Source organism: Oncorhynchus nerka, linkage group LG24 (genome assembly GCF_034236695.1).
Source record: "Oncorhynchus nerka isolate Pitt River linkage group LG24, Oner_Uvic_2.0, whole genome shotgun sequence".
Classification (NCBI taxonomy): Eukaryota; Metazoa; Chordata; class Actinopteri; order Salmoniformes; family Salmonidae; genus Oncorhynchus; species Oncorhynchus nerka.
In genome coordinates, this window is record NC_088419.1 from 64,866,455 (window position 1) to 64,885,482 (window position 19,028).

The window sequence follows — 19,028 nt, forward strand, 5'->3', positions numbered from 1 at the left end:
ACTTAACATTCCGTGCTTTTAAACCGTTAGCAGCGTCCCACGAGCACCAAGCTCCCGCCATCCCTGCCCTGATGGTTTAAAGCACAATGCCAGCCTGATGTGTGCAAGGCGAGGTTGATCAAAGCTAGTGTCGCCTGAGTGCTGGATTCTAGCGCATTACCCCTGCAGAATGCACTACCCTGCAGGGGTAGATACGGATGCTGAGCAAACTGGCCATTGTGGTGGAAAGCTCCCTCCACACACAGCCAAATCCTCCAAAACTCAGAGGGAGAGATGTATCCTTGCCGAGACTGCGGTCTCGTGCCCACAGATGGAGTGCTTTTTTTATGTTGAATAAAAGCCTACAATTCTGCAGACGAGTGTCTGTGTTGAGGTCTGTGTCACTTGGTAAGAAGCAGACTGGCCTGAAAATGCCTTGGTAAAAGTTTAGACAATGCGTGGCTGACATGGGATCACGATATTCAAACCTCATTCTCTCGCCAGTCCCAAACACACACATGCACAGTGCCTTTCTTTATGAAGTGGAGTGGGGTCAGGCCGGGTGGCCAGTGTTATTACAGAGTGTAATATCTGTGTTTGACCAGAGGGCTACAGGGATTTCTCCTCCTAGCGCTGACCGACAGGCAGGCATAAACACTAGCACCCAGCTGTAATTAAGCGTCTCCAGTCAAAGGTTAAGGCAGCCTTAGAGAAACAACAAACTAATGCCCATAAAGGAGGTCCTGGTGGCTGCAAGTTGGAAACAGCACCTTAACCAAACCTATTCTATCCGAGCAGCGATACGTTTATTATCTCAGATTTTACGAGACGCATTACAATCTCCAGCTTTAATGAAGGTTTTCCCTACCACAACGTATCCACATCCTCTAACACGTGCATAGCAGACAGAACAGGAAGGCGAGCCTCAAAACCAACAAGAAAGTTGACAGAACTGTGAGAACAGTTTCTAAAAGTAAGATGCACAACATGACCAAAGGTACGTGGAAACCTGCTCGTTGAACATCCTAAAGGTGTTCGATGGGTTGAAGTATTGGCTGTGCAGGCCAGTCAAGTTCTTACACACCGATTTTGAAAATTGGAACCCCGACCTCACTAATGCTCGTGGCTGAATGGAAGCAAATCCCCGCAGCAATGTTCCAACATCTAGTGGAAAGTCTTCACAGAAGAGTGGAGGCTGTTATAGCAGCAAAGGGGGTACCAACTCCATATTTATGCCCATGAGATTTAAATGAGATGTTAGATGAGCAGGTGTCCACATACTTTTGGTCATGTAGTGTATACACGTCAGTCGATAAAAAAAGTGCCATAAAATTAATTTATTGAAACCGTAATATCAACTGGTTAAATAAGATGGTGCAACGCAATCTTCAAAAAGGCAGTAACCTCAGCAGTGGTGCTTGCTTGTAGAAGCCTATAGATGTGCAATGGCATAACAAAATAAGGTTAAATTTAGCAGACAAGACACCCATATTTCCTGAGCCCTCATAGTAAACAATAAATAAATAAATGAAATCAAACAGAACAGAATATTTTTCCAAATGAAAAAAAGTTGTGATGCACATTTCACATCTGGACCAGTTAAACTCTAAAAAGAATGATCATTTGAAACGGGGTGATATACAGATGTTCAATTTAGAAAATTCTGTCTGTTCTTTGACATTTTCTTGGCCTATGCTTAATAAATCCAGTCCATTTAGAATGTGTTTTGGCATTTATTTCTGTAGGCCTAACTGGAGCTCGTGGGCGCACCCCGCACACGTGTGTGTGTGTGTGTGTGTGTGTGTGTGTAGGGAGCAGTTGGAAGGCAATTGAGTGAATGAGACACTGAGGGGGAAAAGTAATTTAGGGAGAAGAACTGTGTGATGCTTGGCTTGGTTTATTTTTTTTGTGACCCACAAATGCACATGTACAAATGGAACACTAGAGTCAAAGAAAATGAACTAGGTCTTCAAGACAAAGTTTCACTTGCCTGTTCGGGCACCCACAACGCAATTCCACCAAAAATGTTAACAGTATTTCTGGTTAAAGATGGACATTTGACGTCCGCTAAAGTACTCATGCCCATCCCTAATTTGGAAAGAACTGAATGAGCAATTAGGCTAATTATGTTTGCTTATAACAACCATCATGACCAATTCTCTCTGAAGTTGCCCTAAAATCAATATCAACATAAGACCAGGATTCCTTTTTTATCAATATCTGGCTAAATAGAACCAGCATTAACTATTCATGATGTTTTTATGCAATCTCTATGTACTACAGCCTTTTGCTAGGCATTCCAATTACAAATCTCATTAAAACGCCAATCGCCCAGCTTTCACCAAAGCAACCTACCATTACCACTGCTGACGAAAGCGATATTACAATTCACTTTTCAAAAATGCCCATCACATTACTAGTAAGGCCAGTTAGACACATACTCTGATAACAGTGCTGTCTAATGCTGCCCCCTGTCTGCCAGAGAACTGCATTTACTTTGAGAGCAGCTTGATTAGGGTCTCACTTCACCAGATAGCATACAAGTTGTGTGATTTTAATGTAATGTACCATTTCTTAACATGTAACCCAATCCCCTTTATGTAGAATATTTAGAATGGTACATGTTAAAAAACGGTACAAGTTCTCAGATTATTATATTATAAATAAATATCTGGGCATATGGATTGATGAAGTTATTTTAAAAAGCATATGGATAAATGAGTTAAGTTGAATAAAAATGGGCTTCTTTAGAAATAGACTATGCCTCTGCATGAACAGGAGAAAACAGATCATTCAGTCAACTTTCCTGCCAGTGCTAGGCTACAGTGACATCATTTATATGAATGCAGCTGCCACTACACTCAAACCACTAGATGCAGTTTACCACAGCACATTTCCCTTTATTACAGGGGACAGGTTGAGTACACATCATTGCATCCTATATCAGAAAGCAGGCTGGCCCTCTCTTAAGTCTCGTAGATTGATACACTGCTCTCTATGTTTATAAAGCCCTCTTAAAAACTTCCGCAGTACCTTAGTTCATTGTTAAAGTCACCAAACCAGATCACATGGATAGCCAACTATAAATATACTGAACAAAAATATAAAACCCCAACATGTGACAATTTCAAAGATTTTACTGAGTTACAGTTCATATAAGGCAATCAGTCAAATAAATTCATTAGGCCCTAATCATGACTGGGAATACAGATATACATCCGTTGGTCACAGATGCCTTAAAACAAAGAGGGCCTGGATCAGAAAACGAGTCAGTATCTAGTAACCATTTGCCTCATGCTATACAACACATTTCTTCCGCATAGAGTTGATCAGGCTGTTGATTGTGACCTGTGGAATGTTGTCGCATTCCTCTTCAATGGCTATGCGAAGTGGCTGGATATTGGTTGGAACTGGAACACGCTGTCGTACACATCAATCCAGAGCATCACAAACATGCTCAATGGGTGACATGTCTGGTGAGTACGCAGGCCATGGAAGAACTGGGGCATTTTCAGCTTCCAGGAATTGTGTACAGATCCTTCCAACATGGGGCCATGCATTATCATGCTGAAACATGGGGTGATGGCGGCGGGTGAATGGCACAACAAGGGGCCTCAAGATCTCATCACGTTACCTCTGTGCATTCAAATTGCCATAGATGAAATTCAATTGTGTTTGTTGTCCGTAGCTTATGCCTGCCCACACCATAACCCCAGCATGGGGCACTGTTCACAATGTTGCCATGAGCAAACCGCTCGCACACACACACACAACGCCATACATGTGGTCTGTGGTTGTGAAGCCGGTTGGACTTAATGACAAATTCTCTAAAACGATGTTTGAGGCAGCTTATGGAAGAGAAATTAACATTAAATTCTCTGGAAACATCTCTAGTGGACATTCCTGCATTCAGCATGCCAATTGCGCACTCCATCAAAACTTAGTATGCATAAGGTAAACTACGCGTACTTTGGTTACACAAAACAAAAAGGACAAGTTTGTCATAACCTAGAGCATTACATACAGACAAACATTTTCTTTTGCTCGATCGTTAGCCAGCTTTTGAGATTATTTTTAAATTGGTCGGCATGGCTTGGAGTTGCTGTGGTAGTCTGTTGCGTGAAACAGTACACATATGAAAAGGTCTTCTTACCAGATACAACAATTAAAACAAAAAACAATTTTAAACAGGCAATAGTCTTTGGCTTTAGTGTTGTATTGGTGGACATATCTAATGAGTAAAATAATCTTGAAAAGGTACCTTGGTCTGGTCCAAAATTACATGGGCCAGACCAAATTGAATTAATATTACACTTCTGTACAGATAGCCAGCCTAGCTGATTAAAATGCTTGACCTTCAGATGAGTACGAGGGGACAGTTGAAGTACAACTCACCAGCTTGTATTATAGCTGGTCTGTAGCTTATTCTTTAAAAAGGTATGGGTACGCATAATCAAAGTGTCACTGAACTAGCGCACTTGCCAGAGTCTTTAGTTTGTCACTATCAAGATGTTTTGAAGTCTGAGCTAGGAATTAAATGCCTTGGTTTATCTTTGTTAAAACCTTTAGGGCCATAGTTTCACCAGGCAAGTACTTTTCCAATTCACACCCAATGTCACTGACTGAAGTTTTTGGTGTAACCACAGAGTTGCCCCTTTTGGCACTAAAATCAGGGGATCATGCAAGCTTTACTCTGGAACCAAATAAGATGGATTCTGTTTTTCCAAGATGCAGAGAAAGCCATTTACTGATATTGGATAACTCTGCACTAAGGAGTTCTTTGACCGAGGCTTTGTTCTTATGGGACACCAGTAGAGTAGTTACCCATAAAAAAAAAAAAATTACGAGAGCAGGCTGATTTTATCATTAAAATGTACAGTGGGAAGAGAAGTGGACCAAGGATGCTCCTCTGCGGGACTCCACAGCTGATCCCTTTCACACTAGAATGTTTTCCTTTAACATCCACCATTTGGTCCTGCGGTTAAGACCAAGGGCTTTTATCTTGTAGTGAATGATACTATGGTCAACCCTGTCAAAAGCCTTGTGCAAATCCACATTCCACAGAAATTCTAGAGGTCCCGCTGATCTCTATGGAATTAGGTAAATATGCATTCGGTTATTTTTTTGCACCCGTGGATAGAATTCTCTGCAAAGCTCTCTGCACCTTGATGCTCTGGAGTGGGGTAGTAGTTAATGGAGGACCTCCTTGTTGAGGATTGGGATTGCTTTTAAAGTGCTTGCAAATATTGGATGTTAATATTACATTGTATTTGTAAATTTTGTATACATGCATGGTTCCCTATGCAAAAGATGCCTTGGTCTCAATGGGATTTCCCTTTTAAAATGTAAATTTTTAAGTAATAACAAAAGGGCTGTGACTACAAAAGGTAATAGCAGTTTGAGACGCAGACAATGAAAGAAATAGTTTGTGACAAATGCTTTGAGGCGGTGTCATTTTACGCAAGGATATAGATAGAAAATGAATTATCCACTGTAATAACACATTAATATATAACTTAACAGAATTTATAACACACAGAAAGCCCTTCCCTGCTGTTAAGGCTGAGACCAGCATGTACTCAATATCACAGTGCTTGGGCAACATACACAGAAACATTAATGATCAAATCATTCTAAATGCCAAGTACTAGTAATCCTTGGCTGGAGCAAAATCAAAGAGAAGAAAAGGTTGCCGTTAAACAGTCACAAGCTCTCCAGCACCAGATGCCTTTCATTCAGTCTCTCGCCCCCCTTTCTTTTCTGTTCTCAGTTCCTCTCTCCAGCTGCAGAGTAGAAACGGCAAGGGCTGGAGAAATCCCCCGGACAACTCTTCTGATCACGGACACTCCAGACCCATCGGCCATCACTATTCTACCCGCCACTTTCCTGGCAAACATTTGCACTCCAGCTTAGCGTACCCCCACATTTTGGCTGTGAATGCCAATCAGAGCCCCCGAGGACGAACTGTGGTGAGCGAGGAGAGCAGGGAGCCGTTCCCTGGGAGCCACAAGGCAAAGCCAGAGCTTTTGGCAAAGACAAACAAGAGGACAGGACTCTCCCCATTGATATGCATAAGCAGAGACCATCGGCTGGTCTTCAACTAAGACAAAAGAGGATGAGAAAGATGGTTTGCACTGGGCTCCCTATGTGGCGGTGTTGGGGACAAAATGGACGAAAGGGGGCTGCATCTTTGAATATGGTGTTGCTTCTTTGTTGCTTTCTTATTTGATCATTCAGATCTCCATGACCGCAATACAATCCCTTACATTAGAACTTGTACTTGGCAAGTCAATTAATAGACAGCCAACAACATATTTCCCCACACTACTTATTCTAAGAATTTCATAGAGTTTTATGAAGTATTCCAAAACCCTTTGATGTTCTTTAGGCCTGGCACTTGATGATACAAATAGCAGTTTTCCACCTGTTTATGAAACATCACCTGCATCTTTCATTATATTCTACACGTTTTGGTGCAAAAAATAAAATACTAAATAAAACTGTCAATGACCAAACAGTAAATATGTGCCCAACACGCAGTGAACCACAGATCAATGTACAGTGGTAAAGGTGCTGGGCCTCATATTCTCTTTTGAGGGAACAGAATGCCTAAAGACAAGCGTGTGGAAGGACATGGAGGACTGTTTGATTCTGCTTTGTCCCCTCTCCTGCTCCCCCACCAAGCTACCAGCCCTCTTCCTCTTTTCTTTCCCCCCCTCTTCACAACAGGGACCCCTCCCCAGTGTTTGTAATCCCAGCAGAAACACTTAAGGTTCACAGTGGGTGCTCATCAAAACCATCTGCCTGAGGAAGGGGAGAGGACACCCTCACGCCGCTGCTGCTGTATTAATCTCTTCAATTAGCACCATTACAGTAATGGTCACCAGCAACACCAAGAGCAGGGGACACTGGGGCACAGAAAACCAATCTAACCGATGCACCAGCAAAACACAACGGTCTGTCTGCAGTCCGACTAATTATGAGAGACAGAAACAATAACCACGGGCACTTTGGCGTCGCTAGAGTCACCAGTAGTGGAAATGCTGCCTTTGACATGAACAGAATAGAATGAAAACAACTTTACTACAAAGGTGATACATTTGTACTTGAATATCATCTTGCTTTTTATCAATCAGAACTTGTTGTGCCTTGGGACTGTCAGAGGTCATTGCTGACTCAACATTCTTACTTGGTCCCAACAAACTTGATTCAAACTTCAAAATGGAGGCTACTCCCCGAGTGAGTTACATACCAAAGTATCGCTCACATTGAAAAGGGATTTCAGCGACACCGTCAGTCCATGGGGAGCTTATTACACTTAACGTGGACCAGATGACCTGCTGTGAATAATTAATGGAGCCATTTCAGATTGCTCTGCATATGCTATTAAAACAAGAGAAAGAGGATGAGGTGTGTCCTTATATTATAACCATTTTTTAGTCCTCTGAGCTAACTAAGTGGAAACACTAGAGGCTAAAGCTGCAATGGATGAAAAGAGAGCAACTGCAGTGTTTCCCCTAGGATTTTCTCAGCAGTGGCGGTAAAGTTAGTGGTGGGGGGGGCCTGGGCAATGGTGGCCATCCTATTTGTATTTATTAAGAATCACAAGCAGAAGCTACTCTTCCTGGGGTCCAGCAACATTGAGACAGTTCATATTTTATATAACACTTTTCGCAAGACATTAAGTTCCCCCTTCGGGGGGCGCTAAGAGAGCAAGCTATGGAAAAGACGTGTTTAGAGCACCGCTCAATTTTATTTACAAAAAAATACATTTTAAAACGGGATATTTTGTCAGGAAAAGATGCTAGAATATGCAGATAATTGACAGCGTTGGATAGAAAACACTAACGTCTCCAAAACTGTAAAGATATTGTCTGTGAGTATAACAGAACTGATATATATATTTTTTTTTTAACCTTTATTTAACTAGGCAAGTCAGTTAAGAACAAATTCTTATTTTCAATGACGGCCTAAGAACAGTGGAGTGGGTTAACTGCCTGTTCAGGGGCAGAACGACAGATCTGTACCTTGTCAGCTCTGGGATTTGAACTTGCAACCTTTCGGTTACTAGTCCAACACTAACCACTAGGCTACCCTGCCGCAGGCGAAAGCCTGAGAAAAATCCAATCCGGAAGTGCCCCAGGTTTTGAAAGCGCTGCGTTCCAATGACTCCCTATATGGCTGTGAATGTATCATCAACGAGCTTACGTTTTCTACGTATTCCCCAAGGTGTCTACTGCATTGTGACGTAGTTTTACGCATTTCTGTTGAAGAATAGCCGTATGGGGGCACATTGCGTAAGTGGTCACATGGTGGCTCCGAGAGAGATTCTCGCGTAAAGTGCAGAGGTAGCCATTACTCCAATCGGTCCTAGAGAAAAAGGAATTGTCCCGACGGATATAATATCGAATAGATATTAGATAAACACATTGAGGACGGATTCTAAACAACGTTTGCCATGTTTCTGTCGATATTATGGAGCTAATTTGGAATATTTTTTGGCGTTGTGGTGACCGCAATTTCCGGGCGATTTCTCAGCCAAACGTGAAGGAGCTATTTCGCCTACAAAAATAATATTTTGGGGAAAATAACTTTGGGAGTCTCGTGAGTGAAAACATCCGAAGTTCATCCAAGGTAAACTATTTAATTGGATTGCTTTTCTGATTTCCGTGACAAGTTTGCCTGCTGCTAGCAAGGCATAATGCTATGCTAGGCTATGATAAACTTACACAAATGCTTGTCTAGCGTTGGCTGTAAAGCATATTTTGAAAATCTGAGATGACAGGGTGATTAACAAAAGGCTAAGCTGTGTTCCAATATATTTCACTTGTGATTTTCATGAATAGGAATATTTTCTAGGAAGATTTATGTCCGTTGCGTTATGCTAATTAGTGTCAGATGATGATAACGGTCCCGTTCACGGGCTGGGCGTCACTACAGGTTAAGGGCGCTGTACTGCAGCGCCAGCTGTGCCACCAGAGACTCTGGGTTCACGCCCAGGCTCTGTCGTAACCGGACGCTTCCGGGTTGGATGCGCGCTGTGTTAAGCAGTGCGGCTTGGTTGGGTATCGGAGGACGCATGACTTTCAACCTTCGTCTCTCCCGAGCCCGTACGGGAGTTGTAGCGATGAGACAAGATAGTAGCTACTAAAACAATTGGATACCACGAAATTGGGGAGAAAAAGGGGTAAAATTAAAAAATAAAATCATTTTACCCCCTTTTCTCCCCAATTTTGTGGTATCCAATTGTTGTTAGTAATTACTATCTTGCCTCATCACCACAACTCCCGTAAGGGCTCGGAAGAGACGAAGGTCGAAAGCCATGCGTCCTCGGAAACACAACCCAACCGCACTGCTTCTTAACACAGCGCGCCTCCAACCCGGAAGCCAGTCACACCAATGTGTCAGAGGAAACACAGTGCACCTGGCTACCTTGGTTAGCGCGCACTGCGCCCGGCCCACAGGAGTCGCTGGTGCGCGATGATACAAGGATATCCCTACCGGCCAAACCCTCCCTAACCCGGACGACGCTAGGCCAATTGTGCGTCGCCCAACGGACCTCCTTGTAGGCGAAATAGCTCCGACAGAGCCTTGGCGCGAACCCAGAGTCTCTGGTGGCACAGTTAGTGCTGCGATGCAGTGCCCTAGACCACTGCGCCACACGGGAGACCCCACTCCACTCAATTTTGAAATAATTCATATTTAATATTCATTTCTCACCACCTATTATTTCAAACATTATCTGGCAATATGATATAAGGGAGAAGGCAACAAAAAAAGGGGGCCCTAAACAAGAATTATCGCCCCGTGTTGTTGCTCCCCATAGAAAATTAAGGGTAGAGGACACCCTCACGCCGCTGAGACTGACAACGGACCGTTTTCAACATCGCCGACCAACGAGGAGTTAGCTGAAGATGCTAGCTCCCAATAGAACCTACTCCAAGTGACCTACTGGCTGCTATAAATTCACTAAGCAAGAAGGTGGACACAAGGTTAGCTGATATCTCAAAGCATATTGGGACTTTGACTGAAACTGTGAAGGCAACCAAGGGCAGGGTGCATTAGGTCGAGCAGACAGTTAATCATGAGGCCAGGCTACAGGACATAGAGAAACAGTGCACATAAAAAAATTCACAAAACCATGAAAGCAAGACTGGAAATGCTCGCGTCGCAGTCAAGACACCAGAAGATCCGAATATTTGGGATGCAGGAGGACACTGAGAAAGGGAAACCCATTGAATTTGTTTGAGCCAATACCAGCATTGCTGAGAGTGAACACTTCAAAACACCCATCCCGATCGACCGCGCACACAGATCACAGGCAACGAAGCCGGCCAAGGGCGCACCACCAATGACATTCATTGCACGACTGCACTCTCTCTAGACCAGGGATCTCATCCTCAAACTGGCTAGTCAAAAGTTCCCCCTTAACTACAAAGGAGCCAGGGTGTCTGTCTACCCAGATCTTACTAAGGGGTTGAGGAACCAACAGAAAGAGTATGAAGAGTTGCACAAGAAATGCAGGGCGGCCAACATGCGACATGGATCTCTTCCCAGCCTGGTTTAAGGTGACAGTCGAGGGATCAACAAGTACGTTTGACAAAGAGGCTGACCTGTTCTTGTCAAGCAAGCTCCCTGGCTCAGGATACAGAACTGCTGTGTCAACCAGCAAAGTGGCTAAACAGAGGCCAGGAATGTGTTTGAATTTCCTACTGAGGTCTTTTTGATCAGAAGATCAAAGATTGGGACTTATGTTGGATGAGATGTTATTGCTTATACAGCATTGTTTAGCCTATCATGTTTTAGTCCCAATATGAGAGTTAAGTGTAATCTAATTTTCATTTTTATATGCAGAGCCTATAGATGCCGAGTTAGTTCAGGCACCCTAATGTTTGTGTGTTAGTCAAGGAGTGCTTCTTTTGGTTAAGTCACTCAGTAAGAGGACGTGGTCTGCGTTTCATGTTTACTTTTAGTACAGGTGGCATGACAAGTTCTCAGACGGTGGGATGTTTTTCGTTTGGGTTTCGTAAGACAGCAACAATTTGCTCTAAAATAAGAAATGCCAAAGCCCTGGTGGATTAAAGATAGTCAGTTGGAACTGTGATGGCTTAGGTCATGTCGTGAAAAGAGCTAATGTTTTTACTCATCTTAAAAAGATCTGGGCGCTGACAGAGTGCTTCTTCAAGAACCTCAATAAAACGGTCGGCTCAGGCCAAAACTATGAGTCAGCTGGATCGGTCAGATATACCAGTCTAATTTTGAGTCAAAAGCTAGAGGGGTAGCAATCCTGATAAGGAAAAACATTCCTTTTATTTACCCATCCTCGATTTCAGATCCTAAATGGTCAGTATATTATTGTGGCTGGTACACTGAATTCGATACCAATAAACTTCGTCAATTTATATGGACCCAACGTCGATGATCCATTATTTTTTCAAACGATATTTAAGGCCATACCAAATATCTCAAATACAAGTGTTATTGTTGGAGGTGACTTTATCTAAAAGAGGATCTAATGTACAGTTAAACAGCTATCAAGGCACTTCAACAATCACATGCCAGTGTCAGTCTAAATACATTGATGACAACCCGTAACACTGTCGATATTTGGAGACTAATGCCCATCTATTGGGTGGCTCATTCTTTTCGTCAGTTGATAAGTCATATTCCATCATTTACTTTTTTTTGTTGGACTCCAAACTAAATTTCAGCAGCTGCGTCGGTTACACATCACCCGATTGTAATTACAGACCACTCTCCGTTGTCCATGGTGCTGAAACTCGACAATTTGTCTGCGACCGTGGCGCTTAGACGCATACTTGTTGAAAGATGATACTTTGTCAGTGCTTGAAGGAGCAGATAGCTTTATTCAGCCTCGGAGCTAACGACACGGGGGATGTTGACTACTCCACCCTTTGGGAATCTCTCAATGCTGTGATTAGAAGTTACATTATTACATATACATCAGAGGGGAAGAAACACGCCAATACAAGGCTGAAAGAAATTGAAAGAGTTTGGGGAACAGGAGGTTTTATTACGAATTCCTCGAATGCAGTCCTTGAGAAGATCAAAGTTGAAATACGAATACAGTACCATCCTTTCGAAACGGGTGGGCTCTTTACTTGCTAGAACGCAACAAAATTATTTTGAACTGGGTGAAACAACATCGATTATTAGCAGGACAGGTAAGGCATGTACAGGCATCTAGAGCTTTTCATAAAATAAAAGAGACAATGGTAAAATAGTAACAGGATATTAATAAATGTTTTGTGCAGTTTAACTCATAGCTATATCAATCGAAATGCGATGCTACTGATCCAAACTATGGAACACTTTCTCACCGAAAGTGAACTTGCTAAACTAGACAGTGGGCAGCTGCTGCACTTGATGCCAGGATAACTTTAGAGGCGATTAACACAATTTCCAAACACCAAGGCACTTGGGCCCGATGGATATGTAATAGAATTCTATAAGTAGTACTGCGCAAGTCTAGCTCCAGTTATGTTGTGAATGTTTAAACAATCCAAAGAAAATGCCAAACTCCCACAAACACTGTATGAGGCTACTATAGCACTGATCTTGAAAAAAGATTCCACAGAGATGTTTTCTTATCGCCCCGTGTTGTTGCTTCCCATAGAAAATAAAATGTGGATTAAGATATTGGCAAACCGATAGAAAAAAATATGTTTGACATCATACACCCTGACCAGACCGGTTTTTATTCCAGGTCGACATATATACTACAATTTGAGATGCCGTTTCAACGTAATGTATCATGATCATAAAGTTGAGGCAATGGTAATTGCTCGATGCAGAGAAGGCGTTTGATCAGATTGAACGGAAGTATGTCGGTTCTGGAGCATTTCGGGTTTGGAAAGGAATGCATTAATTGGATAAGAATTATTTATGCACACCCAAATGGCATCCGTGGTAACCAATCAGGAGATGTTGTAGTCATTCCACCTGTTCAAAGGCTACCGACAGGGGTGCCCAATTTTGCCTGCTCTCTTCACTATAGCCATGGAACCCCTTGCTACTCTCATTTGTGTATGTGCCGATATAGCTCCCGCTAAAATAAGACACGCAGAACAAAATTTCCCTCAATGCAGACTGTTATTTTGTTTTTATCCAAGCCTAAAACTTCTATTCCCTCCTTAACTTGATGAATACATTTGGCTCCTTCTCTGGCTACAAGATACACTGGCAAAAAAGCAAATTGATGCCAATATCATCGCCTGTGATTATGCCATTTCTGCAATCTACCCCATTTAGAACAGTGATGGACAAGTTCACAAGCCTTGGGATCAGTAACAAAACTTAAATCAGCTATTGAAAACTAATTGGGATATGAAAATTGATCAGCTTAAACAAAAACAGATTTTTGGAGAACTCTGCCTTTCTCCTTGGTTAAACACTCAAAATGGTTGTCCTACCCAGGTTTCTTTACTTCTTCCAATATCTACCCAATTTCATACCAAAGCTATTTTAAGAAACTGGATTCAATAATAATTCCAGAATTTCAAAGAAGCATTTAAGAAAGTACAAGTTACAAGGGGGGTTTTGGCCTTCCTCACTTTAAACTGTATTATCGGGCTGCTAAATCTGAACATTGTGTCTTTCTGGAGGGAAAGTTGAACTGGGATCTGACAGAATGATATGCCTTCATGACTTTTGATTGAGCAGACCTCCGGTCAAATGTTCCTCACTCCCTGCACTTGTTAACAGCCCAGCATATGACTCTAACCCAGACATGTCACACTCTTGGGATCTGGAAACAGATTCTGTATTTTCTTAACATACCCACTGTATACATTGACAGCCCGATTTGCCTGAATCATGCTTTCCACCATGCATTGGATAATATGGTGTTATCACAGTGGAGAGAGAAGGGGCTCACAACAAATCGGTAACTTATACATTGGTCATTTAGCTTAATTTCAACAATTACAAGGTAATAAGTTTAACATGCCAGCAACACTTTTTCAGATACCTCCAAATCAGGAATTTCTTAAGGACACATCCCACAGTATGGCATTAAGCCAAATATTCCTACATTAGATAACCTTATCAAACCCCATTCAAAAGGGTCAGTCTCTAGACTTTATAATTTGCTACAGGCCCACATAAAAAGGTACAGTTGAAGTCAGAAGTTCACATACACCTTAGCCAAATACATTTAAATTCCGTTTCACAATTCCTGACATTTAATCCTAGTAAAAATTCCCTGTGTCAGTTATAATAAAGTGGTGATCCTAAGAATGTGAAATGTCAGAATAATAGTAGAGAGAATCATTTCAGCTTTTATTTCTTTCATCACATTCCCAGTGGGTCAGAAGTTTACATACACTCAGTATTTGGTCGCATTGCCTTTCAATTGTTTAACTTGGATCAAACGTTTCAGGTAGCCTTCCACAAACTTCCCACAATAAGTTAGGTGAATTTTGGCCCATTCCTACTTACAAAGTTGTAACTGATTTGTAGGCCTCCTTGCTCACACACGCTTTTTCAGCTCTGCCCACAAATGTTCTATATGATTGTGGTCAGGGCTTTGTGATGGCCACTACAATACCTTAACTTTGTTGTCCTTAAGCCATTTTGCCACAACTTTGGAAGTATGCTTGGTGTCATTGTCCATTTGGAAGACCCATTTGTGACCAAGCTTTAACTTCCTGACTGATGTCTTGAGATGATGCTTCCATATTTCCACATCATTTTCCTTCCTCATGATGCCATCTTTTTTGTGACGTGCACCAGTCCCTCCTGGAGCAAAGCACCCCCACAACATGATGCTGCCACCCCAGTGCTTCATGGTTGGGATGGTGTTCTTCTGCTTGCAAACCTCCCCCTTTTTCCTTCAAACATAACAATGGTCATTATGGCCAAACAGTTCTATTTTTGTTTCATCAGACCAGAGGACATTTCTCCAAAAAAGTACATTCTTTGTCCACATGTGCAGTTGCAAACCATAGTCTGGCTTTTTAATGGCGGTTTTGGAGCAGTGGCTTCTTCCTTGCTGAGCAACCTTTCAGGTTATGTCGATATAGGACTCATTTTACTGTGGATATAGATCTTTTTGTACCCGTTTCCTCCAGCATCTTCACAAGGTAATTTGCTGCTGTTCTGGAATTAATTTGCACTTTTCGCACCAGAGTAAATTCATCTCTAGGAGACAGAACATGTCTCCTTCCTGAGCGGTATGACAGCTGCGTGGTCCCATGGTATTTATACTTGCATACTATTGTTTGTACAGATGAATGTGGTACCTTCAGGTGTTTGGAAATTGCTCCCAAGGATGAACCAGACTTGTGGTCTACAATTTTTTCTGAAGTCTTGGCTGATTTTCCCATGATGCCAAGCAAAGAGGCACCGAGTTTGAAGGTAGGCCGTGAAATACATCCACAGGTACACCTCCAATTGACTGAAATGATTTCAATTAGCCTATCAAAAGCATCTAAAGCCATGACAATTTTCTGGAATTTTCCAAGTTGTTTAAAGGTGAAGTGTATGTAAGTTTCTGACCCACTGGAATTGTGACAGTGAATTATAAATTTGGCTTGTCACCAAAAGCACTCACAAACTTCTACAGATGCACAATCGAGAGCATCCTGGCGGGCTGTATCACCACCTGGTACGGCAACAGCTCCGCCCTCAACCGTAAGGCTCTCCAGAGGGTAGTGAGGTCTGCACAACGCATCATCGGGGGCAAACTACCTGCCCTCCAGGACACCTACACCACCCGATGTTACAGGAAGGCCATAAAGATCATCAAGGACATCAACCACCCGAGCCACTGCCTGTTCACCCCGCTATCATCCAGAAGGCGAGGTCAGTACAGGTGCATCAAAGCTGGGACCGAGAGACTGAAAAACAGCTTCTATCTCAAGGCCATCAGACTGTTAAACAGCCACCACTAACATTGAGTGGCTGCTGCCAACACACTGACACTGACTCAACTCCAGCCACTTTAATAATGGGAATTGATGGGAAATGTAAATATATCACTAGCCACTTTAAACAATGCTACCTTATATAATGTTACTTACCCTACATTATTCATCTCATATGCATACGTATATACTGTACTCTATATCATCGACTGCATCGTTATGTAATACATGTATCATTAGCCACTTTAACTATGCCACTTTGTTTACATACCCTACATTACTCATCTTATATGTATATACTGTACTCGATACCATCTACTGTATCTTGCCTATGCTGCTCTGTACCATCACTCATTCATATATCCTTATGTACATATTCTTTATCCCCTTATACACAGTGTAAGACAGTAGTTTTGGAATTGTTAGTTAGATTACTTGTTGGTTATTACTGCATTGTCGGAACTAGAAGCACAAGCATTTCGCTACACTCGCATTAACATCTGCTAACCATGTGTATGTGACAAATAAAATTTGATTTGATTTGATTTAAGTGAAAAAATCTGTCTGTAAACAACTGTTGGAAAAATGCACAAAGTAGATGTCCTAACCGACTTGCCAAAACTATAGTCTGTTAACAAGAAATTTGTGGTGTGGTTGAAAACGAGTTTTAAATTACTCCAACCTAAGTGTATGTAAACTTCCAACTTCAACTGTATCTACATACACTATTAAAAAGGGAAACATGGTTCAGAAATCTCAGATGAGGACTGGGTAGAAGCTCTCAGGAATATAAAAACAGTTTTGTGAATGCCAGGCACAACCTTGTTCAGTTTAAGGTGATACACAGGTTACATTACTCAAATGTGAAACTGCATAAAACATTCCCAGACACCTCACCACTGTGTGAGAGGAGCAAGCAGGAGGGGACTTTGACCCAGTTATTTTGGACATCCTAAAATACATGTTTACTGGGCTCTCATTTCTGATTACTTATCGAAAGCCTTTGATAGAGTTATAGCCCCAGACCGATTGATCGCTCTGTTTGGTACAGTTGATGGGAATAACAAGGAAGGGAAGGCTGTCTATCTTTGAAGTCTATTAGCAAAAAGGCTAATAATGCAATTTTGGAAATTGGAGACTGTACCTACCTTTGAAATGTGGTTACAGGATTTACGTACTGTAATGAATATGGAAAATATTCAATACCATACCTCCAATAGAAGTCTGTTAAACAAAATATGGCAGCCTATACAGGATAAAAGGTCTAGTCCAGCTTCATAACTGGGTTGATGAGCTGCTGCTACCCTGTGCAGTACTCCATGCAATATTTAAATGTCGCTTAGCTACACTGCTTGTAATGACTATGCCATCTTCAAATAATATACACTGCTCAAAAAAATAAAGGGAACACTTAAGCAACACAATGTAACTCCAAGTCAATCACACTTCTGTGAAATCAAACTGTCCACTTAGGAAGCAACACTGATTGACAATAAAGGTCACATGCTGTTGTGCAAATGGAATAGACAACAGGTGGAAATTATAGGCAATTAGCAAAACACCCCCAATAAAGGAGTGGTTCTGCAGGTGGTGACCACAGACCACTTCTCAGTTCCTATGCTTCCTGGCTGATGTTTTGGTCACTTGAATGCTGGCGGTGCTTTCACTCTAGTGGTAGCATGAGACGGAGTCTACAACCCACACAAGTGGTTCAGGTAGTGCAGCTCATCCAGGATGGAACATCAATGCGAGCTGTGGCAAGAAGGTTTGCTGTGTCTGTCAGCGTAGTGTCCAGAGCACGGAGGCGCTACCGGGAGACAGGCCAGTACATCAGGAGACGTGGAGGAGGCCGTAGAAGGGCAACAACCCAGCAGCAGGACCGCTACCTCCGCCTTTGTGCAAGGAGGAGCACTGCCAAAGCCCTGCAAAATGACCTCCAGCAGGCCACAAATGTGCATGCGTCTGCTTAAACGGTCAGAAATAAACTCCATGAGGGTGGTATGAGGGCCCAACGTCCACATGTGGGGGGTTTGCTTACAGCCCAACACCGGGCAGGACGTTTGGCATTTGCCAGAGAACACCAAGTTTGGCAAATTCGCCACTGGCGCCCTGTGCTCTTCATAGCTGAAAGCAGGTTCACACTGAGCACATGTGACAGACGTGACAGTCTGGAGACGCTGCGGAGAACGTTCTGCTGCCTGCAACATACTCCAGCATGACCGGTTTGGCGGTGGGTCAGTCATGGTGTGGGGTGGCATTTCTTTGGGGGGGCCGCACAGCTCTCCATGTGCTCGCCAGAGGTAGCCCGACTGCCATTAGGTACCAAGATGAGATCCTCAGACCCCTTGTGAGACCATATGCTGGTGCGGTTGACCCTGGGTTCCTCCTCATCAGGAGCATGCCCAGGTGTTGTAGGGAGGTCATACAGGCACATGGAGGCCACACACACACTACGGAGCCTCATTTTGACTTGTTTTAAGGACATTACATCAAAGTTGGATCAGCCTGTAGTGTGGTTTTCCAGGAGTGTGACTCCAAATCCAGACCTACATGGGTTGATCCATTTGATTTCCATTGATCAAGTGATTTTGTCAGCACATTCAACTATGTGAAGAAAAAAGTATTTAATATTAATATTTCATTCATTCAGATCTAGGATGTGTTATTTTAGTGTTCCCTTTATTTTTCTGAGCAGTGTATAACACCTAATAGGACTATTTTTGTATGCTTGAGTTAAGTTTTGGCCTCTAAATATGCCATCCCATGCAACAGTACAATGGAGGTCAATGTTAGCATGTCTTTTTTATTTCTTATTTTTGTTATTGGAAAATAAACATTTTTAAAAAGTGTGCACCCTCAGGCCACTGCTCTACTAGCCAATACAGTGCATTCGGAAATTATTCACACGCCTTGACTTTTTACACATTGTTAAGTTACAACCTTATTCTAAAATTGATTAAATTGTTATTTTCCCCTCCCAATATACACACAATAGCCCATAATAACAAAGCAAAAACAGGTTAAGAACTGCTGAAATACTGAATAGTGAAATAGCACATTTACATAAGTGTTCAGACCCTTTACTCAGTACTTTGTTGAACCTCCATTGGCTGCGATTACAGCCTTGAGTATTCTTGGGTATGATGCTACAAGCTTGGCACA

The 19,028-nt window shown here is 42.4% G+C and overlaps 1 protein-coding gene across 2 annotated transcripts in view; it reads right to left on the reverse strand.

The window, feature by feature from the left end:
• The window catches only part of LOC115108426 (FAS-associated factor 1-like), a 91,839-nt gene that overhangs the window by 49,515 nt on the left and 23,296 nt on the right, over positions 1-19,028 (reverse strand). The gene's annotated exons all lie outside the window — the stretch shown is intronic.